Genomic DNA, 9,445 nt, shown 5'->3' on the forward strand with positions numbered 1-9,445 from the left:
ATATATATGTATATATATATATATATACTCTGTACCATATAATGTTTGTCAGTCATGCCAAATGTCAATGATAATTGGCCATTGGACATTTGTAGACACCCAACCCATCACCCAGGCATCAACAGTTTATGTGTGTGTGTGTGTGTGTGTGTGTGTGTGTGTGTGTGTGTGTGTGTGTGTGTGTGTGTGTGTGTGAGTGTGTGCGTGTGATTTGGAGAATGGCGGAGCTCATCAGTAAGGTTCACTGATTTGAGGGAATCACCATCAGCCTGGAAAGAAAATCCATGCGGATCAATCTAACTCCAGGAGGCCATCCTCTGGGTGAGAAACAGTCAACACCAGCTCACCACTCCAAACACACACACACATACCTACATACATAAACAAACACACTCACATTCTCTCTTTCTCTTTCTAAAACACACACACTCACTTAAATACACCCACATACATGTACTCGTATATCACACACACACACACACACACACACACACACACACACACACACACACACACACACACACACACACACACACACACACACACACACACACACACACACACACACACACACACACACACACACACACACACACACACACACACACACACACACATCTAGCTCTACCTCTCTTTACAGCTCAACTTCATACCCACTGTCACCAAAAAACCCAGAACATAATCACACCCATGACCTACTACGCTTACCTTTACCAAAAACATCTCCCACTCATCTCCACCTCTGTAGAAAAAAAACCCATAAACAGACACCCACCAACGAACCCTTGTGCTAGGCTAACCTAATTGAGTCTGTGCTCCGGTGGTGCTCTCGGGCTCTGGAGCTTCAAGGGGCAGGGAATCGGCCTCAGCAGCTGGCAGCCCTGAATGTCTGATTAAAAACAGTTTAGGAGCCATCAGCACTCAAGGGCGCCGTGCCGCCATTGGATAGAAAGTTAATGAAGGCTTAGGGGACAGAGAGACAAACAGTCACCCATAAATACACACACTCAGACACAGAGAGAGAGAGAGAGAGAGAGAGAGAGAGAGAGAGAGAGAAAGAGAGAGAAAGAGAGAGAGAGTGTCTGTATGCACAGATGCTCCAACACTTGTTCAGTAACAACATAAAGATAAACTGAAACACAGACGTATCATTGAGCAAAGACACAGGCACAAGCCCATACACACACACACACACACACACACACACACACACACACACATGAACTCACACATACACTCACACACACACTCACACACACACAGACACACACGCACACTTACACACACACACAGGCACACACGCACACATACACACACACACACCCACACACTCAAACACTCCAGGGCTGTAGACACCTCTGACCAGCCAGCGGCGGTGATGTCACAGCTCAGCAGTCATGGCAGGATGGCACCTGAAGCGCCCCCCACGCCCAGGAGCACCTGCAGTTATGTATAACATAATTCACATAATGAACCGCTAATGCAGCAGTGCCCTGAGTGCAAATCAACAGTCTTAATTGCATGCACATTCTCTCACTCTCTCTCTGTGTATTTCAGAAACAGGAGCCAAGACAGACTGTGCATTCCCGATGGCATGTCTTTGAACGTATCTACATTTATTCATTTAGAAGAAGCTTTTATCCAAAGTGACTTACAGTACAATACAGATATATATATACGTATCAGTATGTGTATTCCTTGGGTATCGAACCCATGATCTTGGTGTTATTAGTACCTTGGTCCACCAGTTGTTTGTCTGTGTACATATATATGTCTGTGAGGAGTTGTTGGGTGTATCCAGTGGTCAGACCTGTGTATGTGTAGGTGGGCATGCTGCTGTGTGATTCTCAGGGTGCGTGCCTGTGCACACTGGCATGTCTGAGTCTGTTGTCTTACATGTGCCCAACGAAGTCCGCAGGAGTGTGTGTGTGTGTGTGCGCGCGTGCGCGCGTGCGTGCGTGCGTGCGTGCGTGCGTGCGTGCGTGCGTGCGTGCGTGCGTGCGTGCGTGCGTGTAATGATGATGATGACACTCAAAGGCCAGGGCCCCTTTTAGCCCTGGGGGGGTAGTGTTTGTATATGCGTGTGTGTGTGGTGGGGATATAACAGTGGTTGAGGACTGGGCTGAAAGGCCTCGTTTGGATCGGTGAGATAGTGCTCAGATCGTCCTTAAACAAACTGACATCTCACCTCTTCCTCTGTTGCCCTGGTAGGCTTTTAAACCCCCTCCCTCTTTCTATCTATCTCTGCTCTCTCCTCCCTCTCTCTCTCTCTCTCTCTCACTCCCCATTCCAACCAGTTTCCTCCCCACTGCCTTCTCGTCCTACATTACAGCGACCCCTGCTTTGCCTCAAACTGAATGGGGTATTTTTCTTCAAACCTGGGATCTCTCTTCCCTGCTCTCACTGGTGCAGCTTCAGTTGTCATTAAAATCATGCTCCCCTTCATCCTGCAAGTCTTATAGAGTTTCTCTCCAAAGAACTGTGAACAGACCTCTCTCTTTCTCTCTCTGTCTCTTTCACACACCCATGCACACCCTTACACACACTTCTTGCACGCAAACTTTCACTGTTGTGTTATCGACCTTATTCTTAGAAACTGTGCTCCTCCTCTCTGAAAATACTTCTGTGCTCCACCAAAAGGATGTTTGTATAAATAACAAAACAAGATGTACTAAAAATCAAACAACAGTTTATTTTTATTTTTTTTTAACTGTGAAAAGCCTGTGAGCATCTGATAGGGAGTGTGATAGGCATAAAGACTGAATTGTGTTTGCAAAGCATGTTTGCAAACAGTCAAGTTCGGCTGGTCCAACATCAATGACATGGCAGCTGAGAGCCATCCACTATTTGCTTCGTTTGCGCCTAGGCTCTCTGTGAGCGTAAGTAATAGATTAATTAGCTGATGGCGAACACAGCTTTAAAAGCACTTCGCCCGTTTCCTTTATGAATCGCTGCGGCAGTAGACAGCTCCCTCGCCTTCATCAATCTTTAACTGTGTTTGCGCTTCACGTGGGGCTCCGCGCGCCACGGAGGGAGAGAGGGGGGGAAGAGTAGACGGGCAACTGCACTGTGCTGCAGGGTTCCGGGATGAGGGACCGTGGGGCTGCTTGGTGCCGGTATCGCGCCGTAGCGCAGTTGGGTCATTAAGGACTGGGAGAATGATCTAACTCCAGCTGGCTTGCTGTGTAGCGTCCACTTAGGTCTGCTGTCATAATGCCATATAAGTCGCTGAGCTGGAGAGACATCAATTTCTATCTGATTAGACGCGATTAGCCACGCATGGGGACGCTTACAATGTCAACTGATAAGCAACATTTCTGCATTATTGATATTATGAGTAATAAATATGAAGGATTCGGGACGACCCGAGTAGACTACGGTGTAATGAAGACGCGCAGTTTGTCGATTACTGCTGCGATGTATGGTGTTGTCCTTGTCCAAAGAATTATAGGTAAACCTGGGTTTGATCCGTTCTATTCCACTGCGTCTGTGAACTTGGGCCGGGGACGTCGAGGACGCCCTGCCCTCGGCAACGAGATGTTTAGCTATGCATCCACGAACTAAGGAGACCTGACACTGCTGGCTGCATTTGCTGCTTCGCGCATAAGCGATCTGAAAACGCGGTGCTATTTTGGTTGATGTTAATTTGCTCCGTGTTAGGGCCCTGGTTCACGGCTCGGTCAGCCTTCCCTGATACTATACTCCCGTTTGTTTCTGTAAAGGTTCTCCCGTCACATCGCGTTACCGTTGATGAGCCCGTGAACTGTGAATGCACCGCGCACGGGGAGATGACTACACAGGGGTCTCCTTCTGCGCATGGTCCTAAACAGAGTCACTTTCCGAACAGACTTACTTTCACCCCATTTTAAGATTAGTATTATCTTTTTTATTACACACGCGATAAATGAACTAAAATGTTTTTTAAGCTGTCCATACAATACATTTGATTTAAAAACCCACAAAAGAAAATACATGTTGAAAGATTTTGATTTAAAAATGTTACGATAACGAAATAATAGTTTATGTCATACATACCTATTCGGTAGAGATAACAAGTCATGTGTCCACTTAAAAACTTAAGAAACATTATAAATTAGGAAATCTAAAAATACGGAACGGTAAAAAGTAAGAAGTCAAAACCTTCAGCACATTCATTTTAATTTCTTATATTAAATAGTTTACAAAATATTGGTACCTGCATTTTTAAGAAAAGCTCCTTTTATTCTATCTGTTTCGTAGATTCCGAGAATGTTCCATGTCTTCTCTCCGCTTGTGCGTGCGATTGACCGCTTTCTCCTGCTGCCGTGCTCAGGACGCGCGATGTTAAGTCTGGCGGAAATGCGCCCCGGCCAATGCGCGCCTTTAATCATTTTCTTCTCTGTATTCACAGTGATCTCATGCATCTTTCATGGTCATAATCTTGGAAGATGAATTAAGTCGAATTATAAATTGCGAATTAAAATGACACATAATTGTAAACGTGGAAAATACTAGTTCATGTCCTATATTTTGCATAGCTTATGTTGTATTTAATTAAGTGTTAGGGGGTTATAATAGGCTTAGACAAAAGCTTTTCAGTTTTAAAATAAATTAATCTACTAGGTAAAAAATGGTGTACAGGTTTACAAATTTATTTTTAAATTAGATACTGAATTAATGTTAGAAAATAGATGGCCCTAGATTTTATTACCTGAAAATATTTTAGATTTCAAGATACACATAGCTGATAAAAAATGCTGTGTTGTGCCCAATACATCCGTTACCTATGTAACATATGTTTACGATAGTTCAACTGGCTTTCATTTTCGGCGTAGGGCCTATACTTTCATTGCCTACTCACTCACGTCCAATCTTCTATCACCTATTTATTTTAGTTATTGCTTTATTGTGTTAGTTTCAACATTACATCATTTTTTGTGAAAGTGTGAATAATAATAGTAATGATAAAAACATCACGGATCTGATAGCAAGCCGAAGGGGCTACGGCCTGTCCTTGCTACGAAACGTGGCGTATCCCTTTAAAAGAGGGGTGGGGGCGGGGGAGTCGCGCAGAGAGCTCGAGGGGGTAAAGTGGAGGGTAGCACGTGTTGTCGCAGCACAACACAATTAGGTCATCTTGAGTTCACGGGGGATATTTCCGTTTTTTTCAAGTCCCTTTTTGCCTATTGCCAAAATATTTGGGCCCGGGGAAGCAGTGTTTTCACATCTGAGATGCAAACATATTTTGATGTTTAGTTCATACTACATTTAACATTTATGCGACAAGCATAGTGAATACCCCTACCGTTCTCTATTTTTAAAGGAAGATTGTGGCGCTCATACAAACGAGGGAATAATCAACAGAGGCTCACACACGCACTCATAAAACACCCATTCACAACAGGGTCACTGTAAGGCCAGTATTTAGCTTTCTATCCATTTTACGTTTTATGATCCAGGTGTGCTCGCATATGAAACCACTGAGGCCATCCCGGAAATCGCGTTGAAGTGTCTGTTTCCTTATCAAGGCAACGGGAATTTCTCGATTCACAGAGAAACAAGGCACCAAGGCGCACCACGATATCCTTCAACCAACGGAAGAATGATAGCAGCATGTTTGGAAGTGTTGTGAAAACATCCAGAATGGACCAGGTGCGCGTGAGCCGGGGCGCGCTGGCCAGCCTCCGTCAGAGCGCATTAACCCGCTCCAAGGGCTAAAGAGGCGAGCTCCCCCGGCCCACGGGCGTTGTCATAGCAACAGCAGCAGATGTTGAGCTGCATGTGATGGGACGTGAACTATTGACCTCTCGCTGGAAAAAAAAAAGAACTAGCGGCCATGAATATAGCTAAACAAAAATACTGTATAAAGTAAATCTTCAGATTGTTTAATTCTTGCAGTATAACCTGTGTAGTCAGATATTTCTTATTAACAGATCATTTACCATCCGTTGTACACGAGAAACAACAGAAATGGAATTTCAAGATGGAATTGTTCAGGTACTCTCAAACCCAAAGCAGGAGCACATAAGAGGCATTTCTCCATTTCTTGTGGTTACAGAAAAAAAGACCTTTAGATCTCTAGATAAACATAATGGGACTCATACTTCTGTCTGCAAGAGCAGAACAACACTGTTGGTGTGAATAAGCTAGCTCTCTCAATGTCAGTCTGCTTTTTGATTTTCTGCTTCTCACCACGCTTGCTACCTCCTATCACTCTCTCTCTGTCAGCTCTTCCTTTCTCTCTCTCTCTCTCTCTCTCTCTCTCTCTCTCTCTGTAATTAGTCCGTTTTCACAGAGAGCATGTGTTGTGAAATGGCTCATGAAAATCAGCCTCTGAGATGCACTGCCAAAAGCCATCTCCTGTCCACAGCAGCCCAGGACGAGCGGCCTTGAAAACACAAGCCCTCATGCCACCGATACATCACAACAAATGCAATGCGACCCGACGCACGCGGGCACACGCTGCTGCAGACATCCACCAATCAAACAAGAGATCACAGAGCGATCCCCCCCCCCCCCCCCCAACCACCATCACCTTCACCCCCTTATAATAATTTCCCAAGACTTCCTTTTCTTTCGTTACTTAATCTCTCTTTGTGTCCTGCTAGGTCTGTTACTGCTCAGTCTGAGTTGCTTGGTTTGTTGCCTGACTAGATATCCATCACCTCCATTTCCAATAGTTTGCATTGAAACGTCACCTCCTCTTTCCCTCTTGTTCAGTGCCTTATGATCGGTCTCTGTGTTTTTATTTTTAGCAGTCAAGCAAGTCATTACACTGACAGACTGCAGTGTTAACTGTGTAATAAGAGAGTATAGCAAACATGGGAGAGGAGAAGAGAAGGAGAGAAGGGGAGAAGAGAAGAGTAGAAGAAAGGAGAGGACCAGGTGGTTTCAGGGAAATGGAGCATTTTTAACACCTTGCGCCCCCCCCCCCCCCCCCCATCTAAATACAGTGGTGTGAATGGATTCACTCATTCACATGCTTTTGCACACTCATCCCCCCCACCCCCCATCCCCGTCCACACACACACAACTCTGCTACACACACGCATGCATGCACACATAGAGAAAAGGCGTCCTACCAGGCGAGAACTCATTATATATACACAATCAATCTTTAATCCGCTACTCTGAAACTGAGGTAAGTGCTGCCTCTCTCTACTGGGCCATCAAAGTTTCATGCAGGTAATCGAGATAAAACCCAAATGGAATGAATTGCCTTTCCATTTCGCCCCCTGTACCGCCCCCACGTACCCTCCACCCCCACCCCACCCCCCATGAGAACACACAAACTCTCTCTCTCTCACACACACACACACACACACACACACACATACACACACACAGTGAAGGGAAGAGTGAAGGGAAAAGAAGATGACAAGATACTCAGTGAGAAACTTTGGTGGATGTGTCAGACAGTGAGAGACGAGTTTCAGGAATGATGTGTGTGTGTGTGTGTGTGTGTGTGTGTGTGTGTGTGTGTGTGTGTGTGTGTGTGTGTGTGTGTGTGTGTGTGTGTGTGTGTGTGTGTGTGTGTGTGTGTGTGTGTGTGTGCGCATGTGTGCATTGGACCATTTGTGGCTGCAGTGTTGTTGTTGTTGATGGCCAGTGACCTTCACTGTGACACATTTTTAGGCAAACAGGTCAATACCCTCTGAATTCATTCTACGTTTAGAAATGGCTTGAAGACAAAAACACAACAATAAAATCTGCTGGTGTGTCGGGAATTTGCTGACATGGGATGACTAAAAAACAAGCATATATTTCTGTGCAATACTGTGTTTTTGTCTATCCTATGATTACAGGCTTACACAACTCATGGAGGCTGCTAAATGTGTATGTGTTTGTGTCTGTGAGTGTGCGTGTGTGCGTGTGTTCAGTCCTCAGAGCTGTATAATGTTTTATGTAAGATATCAGATGGAGCATTTGGCTTGGATGAGGACTATTCCAGAAGGGTAGATGTTGTCCCACACACAAACAAACACACACAAACACACACACACACACACACACGCACACACACACACACACACACACACACACACACACACACACACACACACACACACACACACACACACACACACAGACACACACACACAACCACACACACACACAAACACACACACACACACACACACACATGTAAACTGAGTATGAAAGATATACCCATGTAAACTCCAGCACATTTGTGTGTCCTTCGGGTGACTGCGTCTAGCCTACACATTAGACAGTCAGACGTCACTTCCCTCTGTCTCCTGCAGAGGGTGCTAGTCTTTGGTGAACTCCTGACCCTGCCACTACTGCCAGCGGGGACACGTGTGAGATGATCCCTTGTGATTAATTAGGGGAATGCAATCGCTCACACCAACCATTGATCCCCTAAAATGAGGAGATGGATTCTGCCATGCCAAGCTAATGTGCAGATAGGGAGTGAATGATTGGGGTGGAGAAAGTGACAGACAGAGAGAAGGGGAGTGTATATGTGAGTGTGTGAATATGTGAGTGTGTGTGTGTGTGAGAGAGAGAGAGAGAGAGAGAGAGAGAGAGAGAGAGAGGGAGAGAGGGAGAGAGCGGGAGAGAGAGAGAGAGAGAGAGAGAGACGGCGACAGAGAGACAGATGATTATGACTAAAATCAATCACATGACAAAAATAATACTAATGAGGCTTAACAAATTGATCTCAAACCCCTTCCCACACACACACAAATTGATCTCAACTCAAACCCCTTCCCACACACACACACACACACACACACACACACACACACACACACACACACACACACACACACACACACACACACACACACACACACACAGAAATACACAATTCCAAACACACAGAAAGCATGACGAGATGGTGACTGTCAAATAAAAAGAGGAGCCCCTGGAGATGTGACTGGGATGACGTCAGTCGTCATGTGGGGGCAAGGGGGGCAAGGGGGTGGCAAAGGGGTGGCGAGGGGGCGGCAAGGGGTGGTAAGATGGTGGCGAGGGTGGCCAGGGGGTGGCGTCACCTCTGAGGGATCCGCACATTGGGCTGCCGTGGCTCTCAGCGACTCTTATGTTATGTCCTGTTATGTAAACCAAGGCGAGGGATTCGGGTCGGGCAGGGTCTGGCCTGGGTCTGTTCCAGATCGGATCTGCCACAGGTCTGATCTTGCTGGCAAGCCGGTCTGTTTTACTCGACCTTTCCATGACCTCCAGAGAGAGAGAGAGAGAAAGAGACGCTAAACCCTTCAGACTGGCTGAAGAGGAGAGGAAGGAAGAGAGGCGAGAAGTGAGGAGCAGACGTGAGTAAGAAAGGAGAGCTCCTCCAGAATAAGCCAAAACACACAAGATGTAGCAACACACATGGAAAGAGAGAAGAATATTGAAGATGAGATGAGATGAAGGAAGCTGCTGGAGGTGAACCATAGAGGAACAAAGAGAGAGACACACTCATTCGCAGCATTTTAGTTTG

The sequence above is a fragment of the Clupea harengus genome, chromosome 18 (genome assembly GCF_900700415.2).
Source record: "Clupea harengus chromosome 18, Ch_v2.0.2, whole genome shotgun sequence".
Taxonomy (NCBI): domain Eukaryota; kingdom Metazoa; phylum Chordata; class Actinopteri; order Clupeiformes; family Clupeidae; genus Clupea; species Clupea harengus.